At 41.4% G+C, this 17,899-nt stretch overlaps 1 protein-coding gene across 2 annotated transcripts in view; it reads left to right on the forward strand.

Moving 5' to 3' along the window:
* The window catches only part of PTH1R (parathyroid hormone 1 receptor), a 436,123-nt gene that overhangs the window by 375,340 nt on the left and 42,884 nt on the right, over nucleotides 1-17,899 (forward strand). The gene's annotated exons all lie outside the window — the stretch shown is intronic.

Below are 17,899 nucleotides of genomic sequence, written 5' to 3' on the forward strand. Positions count from 1 at the left end.
AGTTTATGAATGATATCATTATATTCACACTGAAATTTGCCAATAAAAGAGCTAACATTGAGTAACATAAGCTGTTCGATCATCTCATATATACTGCAAATAGTGCGTTACTAATCTGACTGTTGTAACTATATGCTGCTCAATATTCAGTGGTAACCATCATTTTATTTATTTATTTGTTACATTTGTACCCTACATTATCCCACCTATTTGCAGGCTCAATGTGGCTTACATAATACCGTAAGGTGATAGCTACCTACGGTGAAGAAACAAATACAGAGTGAGGTTAATTTTCAATGAAATAGGTATGTACAGACTCATTAGGGAATCATAGAGAGGGAAGTTATATAAAGTTCATAGTGCTCATTACAAGTTTAGGTATCTTTATGTTGCTGGGTTCAAATACTTAAGTTGGGTCAGTGGGATATGCCTTTTTGAACAGGTTGGTCGTACGTAGTTTTCACGGCTTTTGGAAGAGCATTCCAGAGTTGTGTGCTTATATATGAGAAACTGGATCCATGAATAGATTTGTACTTGAGTCCTTTGCAACTAGGGTGGCAGAGATTTAAGTAAGTACGTGATGATCCGATTGAGTTTCTGGTTGGCAGGTCTATGAGGTCAGACATATACCCTGGGGCATAACCATAGATAATTTTATGGACTAAGGTACAGATTTTAAAAGTAATACGTTCTTTGATTGGGAGTCAATGTAATTTTTCACGAAGGGGTTGGCACTTTCGAATCGCGATCTTCCAAATACAAGCCTGGCTGCTGTGTTTTGAGCAGTCTGAAGCTTCTTTAGACCCAGATATTGAGTCTCAGGCCTTATCTGGGCATTGATAACCAAATATCCATGTCTTTGGTTCAGTGTCATATATGTATAGCTAACTGGATGCAGTTAGGACAGGCTGTTGTATGGTCCTACATGGCCAGTTAGCTATGCAGGCACAAACAATGAGTATAGCCAGTGTCCATATAACTACTGGCTCTATTTATTTTATTTATTGATTTATTTAAAACATTTATAAACCACTCTATCCAACTATCTATCAGTCACTATAGAATATTATTTCAATATTGTTGTACTCCACACTCTTTATCTTTAATACAGTTTGTAAGCCACATTAAACTCAAGCCCATTTTGGGGATAATATGGGATACAAATGTAATAATAATAACAGAACTAGATGATATACATATTAAAACATACATAATCAAATAACACACACACACCCAAAAATACCTGACAACACAGTACATTTATCATACTGTGGACAGTCATCTGCAACTAGTCTAAAAAAGCCTGAGTAAAAAAAGAATGTTTTCAGATGTTTCCTAAACTGAAGGATTGATGTCATCATACGCAGTTCGGCTGGTAATGTATTGTATTTCAAATCGATACACCCTCAATCTGAAGCATTGCTGAATGATTGGCTTCTAGTCTAACATGCTTAAATGATGGAACATCTAATAACAATTTATCAACAGAACTTAGACTACGAATTGACCGATAGAGTCTCAAAGACGAGGCCAAAACAAGAGGAGCATCATTACACAAAGCTTTTAAAAATCAATGTCGAGACCGTAAATCCAATCTGCCTAAACACTGGCAACCAGTGCAATTCTTTCAATGTCTCCGAGACATGATCAAATTTTGACAAACCCGTAAAAAATCTGACAACTGAATTTTACACGATTTGCAAGGCCTAGATAAAGCGATTTATAATGGTATAAAACTAATAAAATCAATGCTAGCAATACTGTTCGAAAATTAGTTTCAGATAACAGTTTCTTCAGACGTTTCAATAATCTCAACTGAAAAAAAGCTTTCAGAATATCATTCTTTGTGATTTAAAAGACAATTTAGAGTCAAAAATTACTCCAAGTTATTTGCGCTCTGAGGAGATTACAATCTCGATATCCACAAAGTTTACTAAACTAGGCCATTGCTTGAGATTAAACTGATTTGATATGAATAATACCGGTGTTTACTCTGTATTAAATTTAAACCTATTGGCACTAAACTAAGATCTCAATATTTGCATGCATATCACTAAGAAAGACAAGGCAGCGGAAATAGAAACTCTTTACTTGGGAGTAAAACTGAATATAGTTATAGTTTATTTAAGGTTTGATACATTACCATTACAATATTAGTAGATCACAGTGGTTTACAATAAACTAAAATTAAATTAAATTAAAAACAGAAAGGAATGCTTACTTAAAATAGGTAAAGAATCACTCACCCAGAAAGAAGAGGGACACAGGAGCTGAATGTACCTGAAATCATGGGAGCAGGTCGGGGGAGCTAAGAATTAAGGGGAGTAGTTAAGGGGTTAAAGGCTAACTGAAAAAAAGTGTTTTAAACAATGACAAATCTAGAACTTTTCTGTGCAGTAGCAGCAGCGGATATGCCCCTAACAGTTAGTACACAGCCTTCGCATTTATTGCATGTTAAGTTGTGCTATCAAAGTGTCGTAAGTGCAAAAATTTACCATACTTTAATAAACAGATTCTTCAGAACTACACATTGTCAAAAATAGGATCACTGCTTTTCTGAAATTTAGCTTGAATACCTCAGCAAAATGATGAGCCTATGTAGAAGTCCAAAAGCTAATGAATTACACTGCTGAAGGGCAGTTTTGTCGCATTTTTATTGTGTACCTCGTCGGGGTTACAGCGGCAGCAGCAATGAAAAGCGTGCAGGCTCAACGCTTCAGCCTTCCCTTCTCTCTCTCAGCTCTGTTCCCGCCCTTGTGGAAACAGGAAATGAGGGCGGGACCAGAGCTGAGACTACTGCTAGGAGTCATCTACTATTTTAAACCTGGCACCAGCAAGGGCAAGAGTGACTGGGGATTGCTTCTGCCCTGACCCCAGTAGACACTAAAAGGTTTACTAAAAGTAGGCCATGGAGGGGCCTTTGAGAAGGTGGGGGTGCTTCTATGGATAGGGGGGGGGGGGGTCTTTGGGGCTTAGAGCTTCAAGAAGGTGTCTTGTATTTGGGGGAGGATGTGATTCAGAGGTGCATCAGGGGAAGGGGAGAGAACAGTTCCTTATTTAGAGCATCAGCCCTTTTAACAAGCTCCCAGCAAGCTGAGGCCTGATTTTCCTGGGATTCAAAAATACTGCCAACTTTTTACTGAGGTATTTAGGAATTATGTGGTTTGTGGTATTCACCACAAGCACATTATTCGATTTGCACATCCTTAATCTCAAGCAGTCATTCAAAAACAATTTCTTACTGTTTAACTAATTTAGCATAGTGTCTCTCTCCCTACTTCCTTTCCCCAAGATCCCTCCCCTTTCATCTTCCTTTAAACTCAAATCCCTTTTCATCCTTTTTGCCTCTTCATCTATTTAAGTCCTGTTGTATTTTATCTCCTTGGTGTAGTTTCTCTTCATATAATGCAAAAGCTGCTATGTAAAACCTTATGCTTACAAACATGTCAGTCCTCATGCTCCTTTATCTGCATATGCATATATAGACCCACACACCACCACTGTAGCAGAGAAATAGTCTAGGCCCGATGTTCAGACCAAGGAAAGCAGTAGAGGGCAAGGCAATGCCATCACAGCCCATTCAAATGGGCTTTGTAAGCATCACCGCACCGGCAGCCGCTAGTGCGGCTTTGTAAACGGGAAGAAGTTAATATTCAGCATTGGCCGGTTAAGTTTATAGCAGCCAAAGATAGGACTGCTATTTAGGCAGTCTGATTTGGCCGCTAAACTTAGCCAGCTAACGCTTGAATTTTCATGGCTATCGCGCAATATAGCTAGTTAGCCACTATGCGCTAACTGTGAATATTCAGTGGAGATAGCCGGCTATCTCCCTGGGACCAATAATCAAGAGATGTGTCCAGGTAATTTTAGAAGATACCCAAACAATTCTTACATTTTTGAAATTCCTGCCACACATGCTGATTAATTGTTATCTTAACCACTCATGTAACTAGATGTTAGCCAGTTATCGGAGATAGGTTTAGAGGTGTTTCTGGGGAGAGATGGGAGGATTCAGTTTAATTTTAATTAGGTAGTACCAGGGGCGTAGCTACATGGGGCTACGGGGGCATTGGCCCCCGTAGATTTGGCCCTGCCCCACCACCACCAACCCCTTCAACCCCCCTCCCGCCGCCAACCCTCCCCTGCCGCCATTGGGTACCTTTGCTGGTGGGGGTCCCCAACCCCACCAGCCGAAGTCCTCTTCTCCGGCGCGGCCGCGTTGCTGATCTGCAAGGGCAGGCTTCTGTTTCTGTGAGTCTGACGTCCTGCATGTACAGGACGTCAGACTCACAGAAACAGAAGCCTGCCCTTATAGATCAGCAATGAGGCCGTGCCAGAGAAGAGGACTTCGGCTTGCGGGGGTTGGGACCCCCGCCAGCAAAGGTACCCGCCAGCGGCGGCGGGCGAGGGTTGGCGGTGGGGGGAAGAGGGGATCGAAAGGGTTGGCGCCGGGGGGGTCAAAGGTGGTGGTGGGGGGTCAAAAATGGCGGGGGGGGGGGGTTAAAAGTGCCCCCTCACCCCGGCCTCTGGACCCCCCTCCTGTCGAAGTCTGGCTACGCCCCTGGGTAGTACCGATATTAATTAACATTTGTTCAAACTTCTCCAGCTAATTCTGGTTGAATAGATACTTCCGTGCCTTGCCTTTACTACTGGCTGCACAGATAAGCAGCAGTTTTATAGGGATCAGAACCCTTGCTCTATTGGTCACATCCACTTGCTGCAAATGTACCTGGAATTAACATCCAAAATTTTATTTTAACTCTGATACCCTGCTCTAAACAAAAAAATTTGAATCTTAAAAAAAGGAGTAAAAGAAATGAGGTGTTTAAACAAAGGGAAAGTCAAAAGTTTGAATGTAATTGCAATTCTAAGCTGTAGATGTTACAAACTAAGGTATACCAAAAAGTGACCTGCGCTGGTGTAGACGTGTGTATTGGACGCGTGCAGGTCCATTTTATAGCACACCTGCTAAAAAGGCCTCTTTTTTTGGCCAAAAATGGATATGCGGCAAAATGAAAATTGGCACGCGTCCATTTTGGGCCTGAGAGCTTACTGCCACGTATTCACTTAGAGGTAAGGTCTCACACGTTAACCGGGTGGTAATCGTCAGCGCACGTACAATGTCGATTACCCACGGTTAGCGCCGCGTGCCAGAAAAGAAAATATATTTTCCGGCGCATGTAGTGGGCACACGTAAAAAATGAAATTACCACCCGGGCCACGTGGTAGCTGGGTGGTAGTTCTGAATTGGCGTGCATTGGGCACGCATAGGCGCCTATGCGGCTTAGTAAAAGGACCCCTAAATGCATTAGGTATAATTTAATTTAGGACTTGAGCTAAGGGGATAGGGGGAATGAATTGCTTAAGGTCAGAAAGGACATCAGTGGAAAAAGCAGGATTTGGACTGTAGGGTCTCTGCTCACCCACTCTAACAGGCAGATTAAATAGCCCTGGAAGTCTCACGTCTTCCATCATTTTCCATGCATCCTGATGCACATCATGCTAGCTAACTTAGATGTGCTAATATAATAAATTGAAGATCTATGATTTGTTATACCAACTATAGATAAACAAGGGGCAGCCATGCGTAAGGAAGGTTCAATATCACAGGCCTTCTCAGGAGTGGCTGAGGTTTTTCACGATTTGCTCAATCTGTATATGCACTTTTGTTGTCTGATGAAGGGGGTAATTTTATAAACCACTGCCCATGTGTGCAGCCTGTTTAACATGTGGAAAAGGCTTTATATAACATTGTGCAGGGACATAAATGGTGCCCACACCAACAGTTCAAATGCACTTTTATGTGGATCGTGCACAGGCGTTCCTGGTGATAATAGTCTGGGCAGAGTGGAAGCACAGTTGAGAAATGCACGCATATTTTGTAAAATAGACAGATAAACAGGTAGAATACACACAAGCTTGCACCACTTCTAGAGCAAGTGTAGATATGTGCACATGAATTTGCTTGCTGTTGGGGCAGATTCTGGATGCCTAATTTATAAAAGCACACAAGTGCTTATATTGTCTTTATAAAACAAGTTTTCAATAGTCCTCTGTTTAGATTTTTTTTTCTCTAGGTGCTGTCTTATAAAATTACCCCCGTTTTTGTTTTCCTTCCATTTCCTCTCACTGTTTTGGTTAAATAATGAGTTTCATCTTCAGTGCACTGAAGAGTTTCAGCCTCAATGTCTGACCTTATAGGACCTGCATTGTACACACTGTGCGTATTGTTTGGGCATGCACAGCGCATACAATGTGGATGCTATAGAAGTCAAATGCAGCACCAGCACCCAGCGGAACTCTGCCCCTAGACTGCTGACAGTGCAGTGAATGCGAAAGGCTGGAAAAGGCACAGACTAGGAAATTGCTTGAAAGGTTTTGCGGCACGTCCTTTTGCCTGAGGGGGGCCTTGATGACTTCCGTACCACAAGGTTATGCATATTTGACACTTTATGCTGGTCGTCTGAGTATTCAGTTAAAAAAAAGATGTTAAAAATACTAAGCCATAACAGATCAGAGGCAGTGCTGTGTGCTGTCAGGTGGGAGATCTCAGTTTCATTCATCAGTCTGATTTTTTTGACCCTGATCAGTCAAGATTGGGAATGCTATAAAGGCAATACTCAAATTAGTTTACTATGCTCATCAGTATTGGCGGGCATACTTTACATATTTAAATAAAAGGTGGTATATCAAATAAACCATAAACTGGTTCATGTGGGTTAGTCAGGATAAGCAGGAACCAAGATTACCAGAAATACATGACACAACTAGGTAAGCACTGTCTATAGTAGATTCTCAAGAGGCAAAGCAACTCCTCCACAAAAGGTGACTGCCTTTCACCCTGAAGGTCACAGTTTCAAGGCTGAAAAAAAATGCTGAAACTTAATGACACTGGAAAGAAACCTGACTTGTCAGGGTTTTTCCCCCCTGTCCTTTCAGTTTAGATTCAAATTGAGCTGAGTTCTTCTATCAGCTTTTTTTTTTTAGTTAGGTGACTGTCCTGCTTATAATCGAAAGAGAAAAACGCCTATATTGCGACCCAAATCGGGAGATGGGCGTCTTTCTCCCGTGGGCGCCCAAATCGGTATAATCGAAAGCCGATTTTGGGCGTTTCCAACTGCAATCCGTCGCGGGAAACGGGTAAAGTTGATGGGGCGTGGTGAAGGCGGAATTGGGGCGTGGTTATTGGCTGAAGAGAGATGGACGTCTTTAGCTGATAATCGAAAAAAAGACATTTTTACCGCGATTTTGGGTCACTTTTTGTGGACCCTTTTTTTTCACGAACAAGTCCCAAAAAAGTGCCCCAACTGACCAGATGACCACTGGAGGGAATCGAGGATGACCTCCCCGGACTCCCCCAGTGGTCACTAACCCCCTCCCACTAAAAAAAACCTACTTTAAAAACTTTTTTACAGCCTCTATGCCAGCCTCAAATGCCGTACCCACCTCTATGACAGCAGAATGTGTTCTATCTTGTGACAGTCTTTCCTTGGTTCTGATTTGACTCTTGGGTGAGTGTGACACCTTTTCTGTTATGCGCACTGCAGAGTCACATCAGCAATGCATTGTGGTGGGTGTAGGGTATTGGGCTCCGTGATTGCACTAGCTTGTGGCAAATGCTGACGATGTTGGTAGTTGGTAGGCTCTACTCCCATGGTGCTTTTCCCCCTGCTTACTGGATCAGAGTGTGCCCTGTTTTGTTTCCGGTAGTCCATGAGGTAGTGGCCATTTTTGTAAGCCAGTTTTAGATCCCTTTCATGTGTTAGCCACGTTACAGAACTTAGTTCTTACCTTGAATGTGGCTGAAAGAGGGCATTGTACACCATTCTGCCAGCTCTGACCTACTGCTAATCTCAGTACCAGGGAGACTTGTTGCCAGTGGGGCACAACCTCTGATCTGTAGTTAACTGTGAGTAAGCGTGCTTATACCAATAAAGGACGTGTTCATACAGATTAGTCTTCAGGTGTCAACTGGTGTGCCAATGTTATATAGCAGCAACAAGTCCTAGTGGCCTGAGTGTATGCAGGTCCCTGGGGCACTTTTAATGGGTACCACAGTGCACTTCAGCCAGGTGGACCCAGGCCCATCCCCCCTACCTGTAACACTTGTGCTGGTAAATGGGAGGCCTCCAAAACCCACTGTACCCACATGTGGGTGCCCCCTTCACCCCTAAGAGCTACGGTAGTGTTGTACATTTGTGGGTAGTGGGTTTTGGTGGAGGGGGTTGGGTGCTCAGCACCTGTGGTAAGGGAGCTATGCATGTGGGAGCGTTGTCTGAAGTCCACCGCACTGACCTCTAGGGTGCCCAGTTGGTGTCCTGGCATGTCAGGGGGGTGAGTGTACTACAAATCGTGACACCTCCCACGACCAAATGGCTCGGATTAGGACATTTTGTGAGCTGGGTGTTTTTAGTTTCCATTATCGCTTAAAAAAAATACAAACGCCCAGCTGAAAAACGTCCATTTTTTTTTAAAATACGGTCTGTCCCGCCTTTTCACGTACCCGTTTTTGGACATAGACGCCCATGGAGATAGGCGTTCGCGTTCGATTATGCCCCTCTGTGTTAATCTTTCAGTACTTTTACTTTGGCTGGTTTATTCTGTTAGAGTCCCTGGCAGGTACTCAAGAGACTTGAAGCTAGACTAAAATAAGACAAGAACCAGGATTGCTCAAGTTGTCTTAATGTCTATTGCATCTTCAAAAAGTACATCCATTACAAAAGCAGAGAGTCAGTCAGGAATCAGGAACTAAAAATACTAGAGATATAAGATATAGCTGGGATTGTGCTGTTTATACCAACACTCAAATGGCAGAATAGTTCTCCCTAGAAAGTAGCTGCTTTCTAACCTGAAGTTCACAAGCTGAAGGCTGGCTTGTGAGTGAATAGCTATTAACACTGATTTAAAAGTGCTAAAATTTAACAGCAGTGGAAAGAAACATCATTTTAGGGTTTATTTCTGTTACAAAACAAATACATACTCCTAGTAACTAGTTAGGTGGTTTGCAGATTTGTGCAAGACATGGATGATCCCTCCAGTTGGGATTAATCAACATGGTAATATGAGGGTAGTTCTAATAAAATCTGGATTAGTTAAGATAGAAAGAAGCTTCTGACAGGAGAAAAGGTAATCAATAGAAACAGAATAAAATAAAACATAGAAAAGAAAATAAGATGATCCATTTTTTATTGGACTAACTTAAAACATTTTTTGATTAGCTTTCGAAGGTAGCCCTTCTTCATCAGATCAGAAATAAGCAAACAACCTACACATCAAACCCGCAATCTACCAACATTTGCTAATCAAAAAATGTATTGTTAGTCCAATGAAAAAGGTATCATCTTATTTTCTTTTCTATGTTTTATTTTATTTTATTCTGTTTCTATTGATTACCTTTGGAAGTGGACTAACACGGCTACCACATCTCTCTACTCAAGAGGAGAAAAGAAACCAGTGACAGTGCAAGCTGAAAGGTCTCCTAGTTCTGTTCACAAGCTGCACACAATTGGCTGTATTTCTGGAGCTGCAGAACCCTTTTGACTTGATAGTTCTCTGTTGTAGATTTTGCTATTTGTCTACCTTTCTTGCTGCTGTAAAAGTACTCATTCCATCCTATTGCTCAGTAAGTCTTTGTAGGTTTCAAGACAACCGCCACCATGAAATAACTGTAATTCAACATGCAATTTTCTTGTACATAAAGACATCATTCCTAGCTCATTTTGCTTTGGTTCTCAAAAGATGATCATAAATGTATTATATTAGTCCAATAAAAAGCTGACACCCCCAATATGTTTTCTTCACCATTATTTCTAAGATTTCTCACTGTAATAAGCATTTTGTGTGGCGAGAGAAAGAATGAATGTTGGTGATTACCTCTCTGATTCTTACGCTTATGTTTATTTAAAATTTGACAGCCTGCCATATTCCAAACCTGAGTCACAGCGGTTTACAATAGATAAAACAGTTTAAAACAAAATTTATAAGGAACTCTGAGCCCTTTTACCAAGCTGCGGGAAAAAGGGCCCTGTTCTGGTGGTGTGGGCCCTTTTTACCACAGCGGGTAAAAAAAGCCCCAGCACACATGGTCATGCGGTACGAGAACTCTTACCGCCACCCTTTGAGGTGGCGATAAGGGTTCCCATGCTAACCCAGCGGTAACTGGGCAGTGCGTGGTGATGCCTGATTACCGCTGGTTTACCACCGCGTAAGCCATTTCTCTAAAAGGGCCCCTCCATTTGGTGTGGCCTAGTGGTTAGGGTGGTGGACCTTGGTCAAGGCCTTGATCTGTGGATTGTGCGAGACAGAATGAAAGAGGAAGAAGTGATTTATGCAGCCTTAACCCTTTGTCCCTGAGGAAAGTGATTTGAAACCCCGCGGAGTCGGGCGGTTCCAGGGGAAGGCAATTGCTTATTGTGTCAGCAAGGCAACATAGTTCTGCCAGGGAGGCAAGAACTCACGAGATAAGTGCACAGTTTTTTTCACCTAGTATATATTTTAAAAGAAATAAATGATTTTATAGCACTGTGGTGATTGGGAAGCATAAAAAAATGTGAGCAGAGATTGCTCTCTCCCAAAAAACAGAGTGAGAGTTACCTAATGAAAGAGGTGCTATGCCACGTTTTAGCAGCATTATTGACTGCAGTTACAGTGGTTTATATCTGAGGGTACTCTACACATAAAAATTACATATTATATTATATTGGTGGAATATTGGTGAAATACTGGTGAAACAACTGTTGGTTAAAGCACTTTTTTGAAGTAGGTGGCTTTTAAGTCCTGGTTTGTGTATACAAGCTATTCCACTAGCAACATTCCATGTAGAAGCCTGCCCTTGCAGCCGCGCAGGCTTCTGTTTCTGTGAGTCTGACGTCCTGCACATACGTGCAGGACGTCAGACTCACAGAAACAGAAGCCTGCGCGGCTGCACAAGGGCAGGCTTCTACATGGAATGCTGCCAGTGGAGGAGTAGCCTAGTGATTAGGGTGGTGGACTTTGGTTCTGGGGAACTGAGTTTGATTCCCACTTCAGGCACAGGCAGCTCCTTGTGACTCTGGTCAAGTCACTTAACCCTCCATTGCCCCATGTAAGACGCATTGAGCCTGCCATGAGTGGGAAAGCACGGGGTACAAATGTAACAAAAATAAAATAAATTTAAACAAAATAAAGGAAGAACATAAAAGAACTATTTAGACCAGTATGCTTAATGAAAAGTTCCAGAACTGAAAGGCCAATTCAAAAAAGAAAGCTTTAAGCAGATTTAAATTTTATAAATGAAAGTTCATTACATAAATAGGCTGGTAAACTGTTCCACAAAGAGGGAGCCAAAAAGAAATATGCAGAATGCCGCGTAGATTCATAGTCAGCTTTTTTTTTATGGTGGAAGAACCAGTCTGTTCGAATCAAGGGAACAACGTGATTGAGTTAGGGTGTACGAAATTGTAACCGCCGACAGGTAAGATGGACATGCAAGATGAAGGGCTTTATGTACCAAGCAGAGAATTTTAAATGAACATCTTTAGTGAACCGGAAACCAATATAGTTGGATAAACAGAGGGGTGACATGATCATAACGTTTAGCACGGCATAACAAACAAGCAGCTGAATTTTGTAACATTTGGACCCGACGAAGAAGGAAAGCAGGAATCCCACATAATACTATGTTACAATAATCAATACGTGTGATAACAAAGGTGTGTATTAATGTATGTAGGGATTGAAAGTCTAAAAGCTAATAGAACAAATACAACAAAGCCAAAACCAAAAACCTTTTTAACCACTGAAGATACCTGATTTTGAAAGGATAATTTAGAATCAAACAGAGCTCCTAAATATTTATTTATTTCATTTGTACCCCGCACTTTCCCACATACAGCAGGTCCAGTGCGGCTTACATAGTAAAAGAAAGCATCTTACATCGTAAAGAATACAGTAAAAACAAGGAAATGTAGGAACAGTATTAATAAATTGTGATGATCATAACTACTTACTTTATGAAAGGCATTACAAAGGATATGTGAAAAGAACGTAATGAACTAGAATAGGGAAAGTAGACAAGGATATGACAGGTGAAAGGGAAGGAGAATGGGAGGGAAATGGTAAAGGATGGAGGGAAGAAGATGAGGGATAGAGTATAACATTGGGGTCAGAGTAAGCGTCGACGGCTTAGCAGGAGTATCGTTGGTGATCTGGTGGAATCAACTTCTCTGTTATAGGCAGCCAACTCTGGAACGCCTTACCTCGACATATCCGAAAAACCAGCGAACACCTACCCTTCCGAAAGCTGCTGAAGACTTACCTATTCAAACAAGCCTACCCAAATGACCCTACAAAGTCTCGGACCTAACCCACACCACAAACAATACCCACACTCCAATCCTTTCCCCACATCGCATACTATTGTCCCACTCTTTATAAATGTGTTATGTCCATGATACTTTGTACCATACTTTGTATTATCTCCTTGATACTTTGTACCATACTTTGTATTATCTCTATGTACTATACTTTGTAAGCCGCACTGAACCTGCTATTGAGCGGGAAAGAGCGGGGTATAAATGCCACAAATAAATAAAAATAAAAATCTGGTGGAATTAAGCTGGTCCATTAGGGTAAACTTGCTTGAAAAAATGGGACTTTAACATTTTCCTGAAAGGTAAATAGTTATTAATAGCTTCGATGGGTCTTGGGAGAGCATTCCAAAGTTGACTACCCAGAAAGGAGAAACTGGATGCATAGTATGTTTTGTACTTGACACCTTTGCAGTTTGGGAGGTGTAGATTGAGGTATGTTCACAATGACATTGTTCTATTTCTAATTGGGAGGTCAATCAGGTTGTTCATATAACTGGGGGATTCTCCTGATATGATCTTATGGATCATTGTATGGACCTTGAAGTATATTCTCTCTTTGATGGGGAGCCAGTGAAGCCTTTCTCGAAGGGGTGAGGCGCTTTCAAATCTTGACTTTCCAAATATAAGTCTGGCTGCCATGTTCTGGGCAGTCTGGAGACTTTTCAGGACTTGGGATTTACATCCAAGGAAAACACTGTTGCAATAATCAACCTGAGTGATGACTGTGGATTGAACCAGGTTCCAGAAAGTGTTCAATGGAAGATAGGATTTCACTCGCTTCAGGATCCACATCATATTAAACATTTTCTTTGTGATCAGCTTAGCATAGTTATCGAAGGATAGATGACTATCTATTGTAACTCCAAGGATCTTTAAACTACTGGAGATGGAGATGGGGATGATTACATCTGGGGTATTGAGGGTAGCTGGGAGAGATGGGGAGTATTGAGACGAGAGGACTAGGCATTGAGTTTTTTCTTTATTTAATTTCATCTTAAATAACAAAAGGACCTCACTGGAGTTATGACAGAATTAAACAACATGAGTGGTATGGAAGGCATCAGTAAAGTGCCAGTAATCCAGCATGCTAGTGTTTTTGATGGATTAAGTATCATCTTTTGATTTGATAGCCGTGGTGCAATTGCTAACAAGCATGTTTGAAGTAACTTTAGCACCAAATATGTATATGCCTCAGATACATATTTGGTGCTAAATAAAGTTACTTCAATCAACCACCGACTGACAAGATTCCTTGGTCCACCCCTACTCCTTGGCGTTGACTGTTGATATATACGTGGGGGGGTTTCTTTACGCTGACCTGTCGGTTGCTTTTCAGCCCACCTAAACCACACCCAGAAAATTCCTGTGTGAAATGTCTGTATCCTGTCCATCCCCAAATAAAAGAGCAGCTTTCTAAAATTGCTATATACATGTATACAGGGGTGTGCTGGTAAATTTTTAACAACAGGCTTTTTCTCCGGATGTAGCCAGCTCTGCAGTTGGAAGGGCCAGGGGTGGCCGGGGGTGGGGTAGCAACACGTGCCTCTCTCTCCTCCCTCCCTACGTTCAAGCAAACTAGGCATACCTTTGCTGGCAGCCAATAAATGGACTGCCATCACTCCCAACGTCTTGCTCTGAGCAGCATGCTGGAACTTCTCTCACATGCTCGAGAAGTCCCAGCCTGCTGCCCAGAGCTGGAAACAAGGAGCGGGGAGCAGCAGTAGTCTATTTACTTGGCTGGCGGGGCTCAGCATCCCCACTAGCAAAATAAAAGATAATTCAGCAGGGGGCCCAAGCCCTCATTTTGGGAGCCAGTTGTTAAAGTAGCCATGGAGGGCCCTACTTTAACAACTGGCTCCCAAAATTCTTAAAAACTTAACAACCGGCTCTTGCGAGCCTGTGAGAGCCTGCTCCAGCACACCACTGCATGTATACTCAATTGACACATGTAAATATCACTGAGCACAAAAACATCTACCAAACAGCCATTTTCAAAACAAAAAGATAAACATTTTTATGGTTTAAAAATCGCTATGTTCGGCAATTGAATTTTGGACGTTTTCAGCAAAACGTCCTAAGTCGGATTTAGACATCACTTCGAAAATGCCCCTCCATGTAAGTTAGACAGGTATTTGCAGAATAACACTTAGGCAACATTTACATATGTGTGAGTGCTTATATAAGTGTGTAAATGCTAGAATGCTAAACATTTATTGTTTATCGTTTATCAATTTTACTATACCATTTCAAATTGTAGTTACATATTAGTATAAAATTAGTAATAAAAAACATAAAAGAACTCCATCAAATTGATAGGGAAGCAAACTAAAACAGCCATTCTTAAAATGATAAAACACCAAATTTGTTAGACAACCATTCATAATAATTACATGCCAAACATAAAAATTTACTGCATAATCAATTCTACCTAGTGATGCCGTTTTATCAGCGTAACGTGTGTTTGTGTCTAGTTTATAAAACTCCCTTGTAAATGCATAACTTGGAAAGAGACTGGGAATGGGCTTAGACTGCACCATGCAGATAACATACGATAACGTGCATGTTAACAGACTACAACTGTTAACGCAGATCATTTTAGACTACCTCAATAGGTGGTGTTAAGTGCATGTACACTATCTGTCATACACCTACCAGGCAGGACAAGGTTTTTTTGCTTTTCTTTTCTCTCTATGTTAACTGCTTTTGCAGATCCTAGAAATGCCCTCAGCAGTTAATTCAGTGGCCTTGTAGTTACACATGGTAATTTGTGCAACTAATGTGCAGTAAATTGACCTTTCAGATTTAATATAGTAAGCGATGGATTGTAATTTCAGAGCCCAGAGTGATATGTCTGGGAAGCTGTGAGCAGGGCTGTCAGTGTGGTGAGAGGAGTTAATGAAATCTACAGCAGCGCTTTAAAAAGCTAGCGGGTCTGATGTTGGAATCTCATTCTTTGTAGTGCTGTGGCCAGGATTGCACAATGTTCCCTGCTACAGCAACGCAAAATTCAATTTACTATGTGAGTCACTAACCAACAGTACCAAGGTTACACTGGTTAGTGGGTTCACATGGTAAATTGTGCTGTTATAAAACTGAATTTTAATATAGCTTAGCAACTACCCCATAAGAGGTCATCTTACTAAACTACAGTAAAACAAAAAAATTGCTCATGTTTCACCATAATTTTCAGATAAATTAAATCGTGTTGAGCTCCCTCCTGTCTTTGATGGAATACAGTGATAGAACATCCTCATTTCAATTTTCCTGGGTTTCTATACTCTACACATAAGAATTCAAAGTAGCTTTTGGTAGATAGGAACGCCCTCTGAAATCACAGATCAGAAATCCTGGGATACTGCTAGACTCATCAATTACTTTAATCCTGCAAATTCAAACAACTTTTAACAATTGTTCTATCACCAGTGGCAACTATGAAATCTCTCTCCATATATTGAAAAGACGAGTCTGACGCCAGGATTAATGTTATACCTTGTACACTGGTCAAATCAAAAAAAGAGTTTGCACCGGCTTCAACTAATTCAGGGGTCCTTTTACTAAGCCGCAGTAAAAAGCAGCCTGTGGTAGTGTGGGCGCGTGTTTTTGGCGCCCGCTGGGCCATTTTTTTTACTGCGGCTGGGAAAAGGGTTTTTTTTTTTTTAATGAGGGCAGTAAATGGCTGTGTGCTAGAATTAAAGGTAGTGCACGCTATATACTGCTGAGCCCTTACCAACACCCATTGACCTAGTGGTAAGGGTTCACGTGCTACACGCATGGTACTTATGCAGCACACGCCAACGTGGCAGCGCTGTTGATTATCGCTGGGAACGACCCTCACGGTAAAAAATAGAAAAATATTTTCTTCCGTGGGAAACAGCGCGCGCCAACTTTGAAATTACCGCCGGGTGGTCCTGCTAACTGGGCAGTAGTGTCAATTTGGCCTGTGCTATATGCGCAGTAGCCTTACCACTGCTTTGTAAAAGGGCCCCTCAGAATGCTGTGAATGCAAAAACTACACTGGCTACCGGTACCTTACCGAGCTAAATTTAAAAATCAATATTTGATTTTCAAGGTCTTCAGACACAGTGGGACAGAGTACTTAGAGGGTCTTTTCCTAAGGCGCGCTCATGTTTTTGGTGTGCGCTAAAGAGATGCCAATGTATTCTTATGGGCATCTCTAACATTTAGCACACCCACAATTTTAGCGCGCGCTAAAAACGTGAGCGCGCCTTAGGAAAAGATGCCCTTAGAGAATAAGTTAGCCCTCTACACACCTTTGAGGTCTGTATGGTGCTCTCAAGGAGCATCATTATCTGTACCTCCATCAAAAGAAAGTGTACGATGTGATACCTGCCAGTGAGCCTTCTCAGGAGTAGCCCCCATGCTCCGGAATTTACTCCCAGAGGGGCTACTTATAACACGAGACTACCTCTACTTCAGGAAGCAGGTGAAAGCCTGGCTCTTCTCCCAAGCCTTTAATACGTGTGGTAACTGACTATCCACTCAGTCCTCACCTGGACTAGCTTGCTGCTCTCTCTGGGGGGGTCTTTTACTAAGGCGCTAAACGTTAGAGACGCCCATAGGAACACATTGGCGACTCGGAAGTTTAGCACGCGCCTATTTTTAGCGCGCACTAAAAACGTGAGATTGCCTTAGTAAAAGACCCCCTCTGTCATTTAGACCAATTCCTCCTCTTACTCAACTGTACATATCATTTGTCTTCCCTTTAGGCATCCATCTATTTCTCCCAAATGGCTTTGTACAATCCTTCTTGTCCCCATCTATATATCTCAGTTTCATTTGCCACCTCAGCTACATAATAAGATGTTTAACTATATTGTTCCAACAGCATTAGCATCATATCTCTGTTTTTCGAATGTTCTAATATGTGCCTATTAGGTGTTTCATTGGTATTATGCTGGCATCATATTATATCTATGTTATTTCAATGTTTTTTCCATTTATATTGTACTGACATTTATATGATCTTTCTACAGTGCTATTAAATGTTTATACTTCTAACACTGTATCATGTTAGTCCTATTACTAGGTTTCAATTTGCTATTTCCAAGTTTACCTCATTGATTGTATTTGATCATTTTACAATTGAAAGCAAAAAAACTGTACCTGCTGTACATCACCTCTTCATAAAGTCCATTAATAAATCCTAATACATAAATAAAAATATGACTGCACTCTTTTGCATGATATTTTTTAGTTATTTCATTTTTGCCTGTTTTTTTCAAACTTCCTTAAATCTCATTTTTCAACCCCTCTGAAATGTCATTCAAGTCAGAAACCTTTCTGCAGCATTCATTTATGAGATCTCTGAATAGAAATAGCCCCAGGGCTGTATCCTGTGGCAATGGACTAACATCCCCTCATCATAGAGTGCGCTCTACGCACCACTACATTCTGTTATGATACTCATTTTACATCCCAGTAAATTGTGTTAGTATCCATGCTCAGGTTGCTCAACTTATCTGTGAGTCTACTTGCTTATTTTAATCTTAGAGCCCTGTTGACTAAGCCGCACTGTAGGCGCTAATGTT

The sequence above is a fragment of the Microcaecilia unicolor genome, chromosome 1 (assembly GCF_901765095.1).
Source record: "Microcaecilia unicolor chromosome 1, aMicUni1.1, whole genome shotgun sequence".
NCBI classification, from domain to species: domain Eukaryota; kingdom Metazoa; phylum Chordata; class Amphibia; order Gymnophiona; family Siphonopidae; genus Microcaecilia; species Microcaecilia unicolor.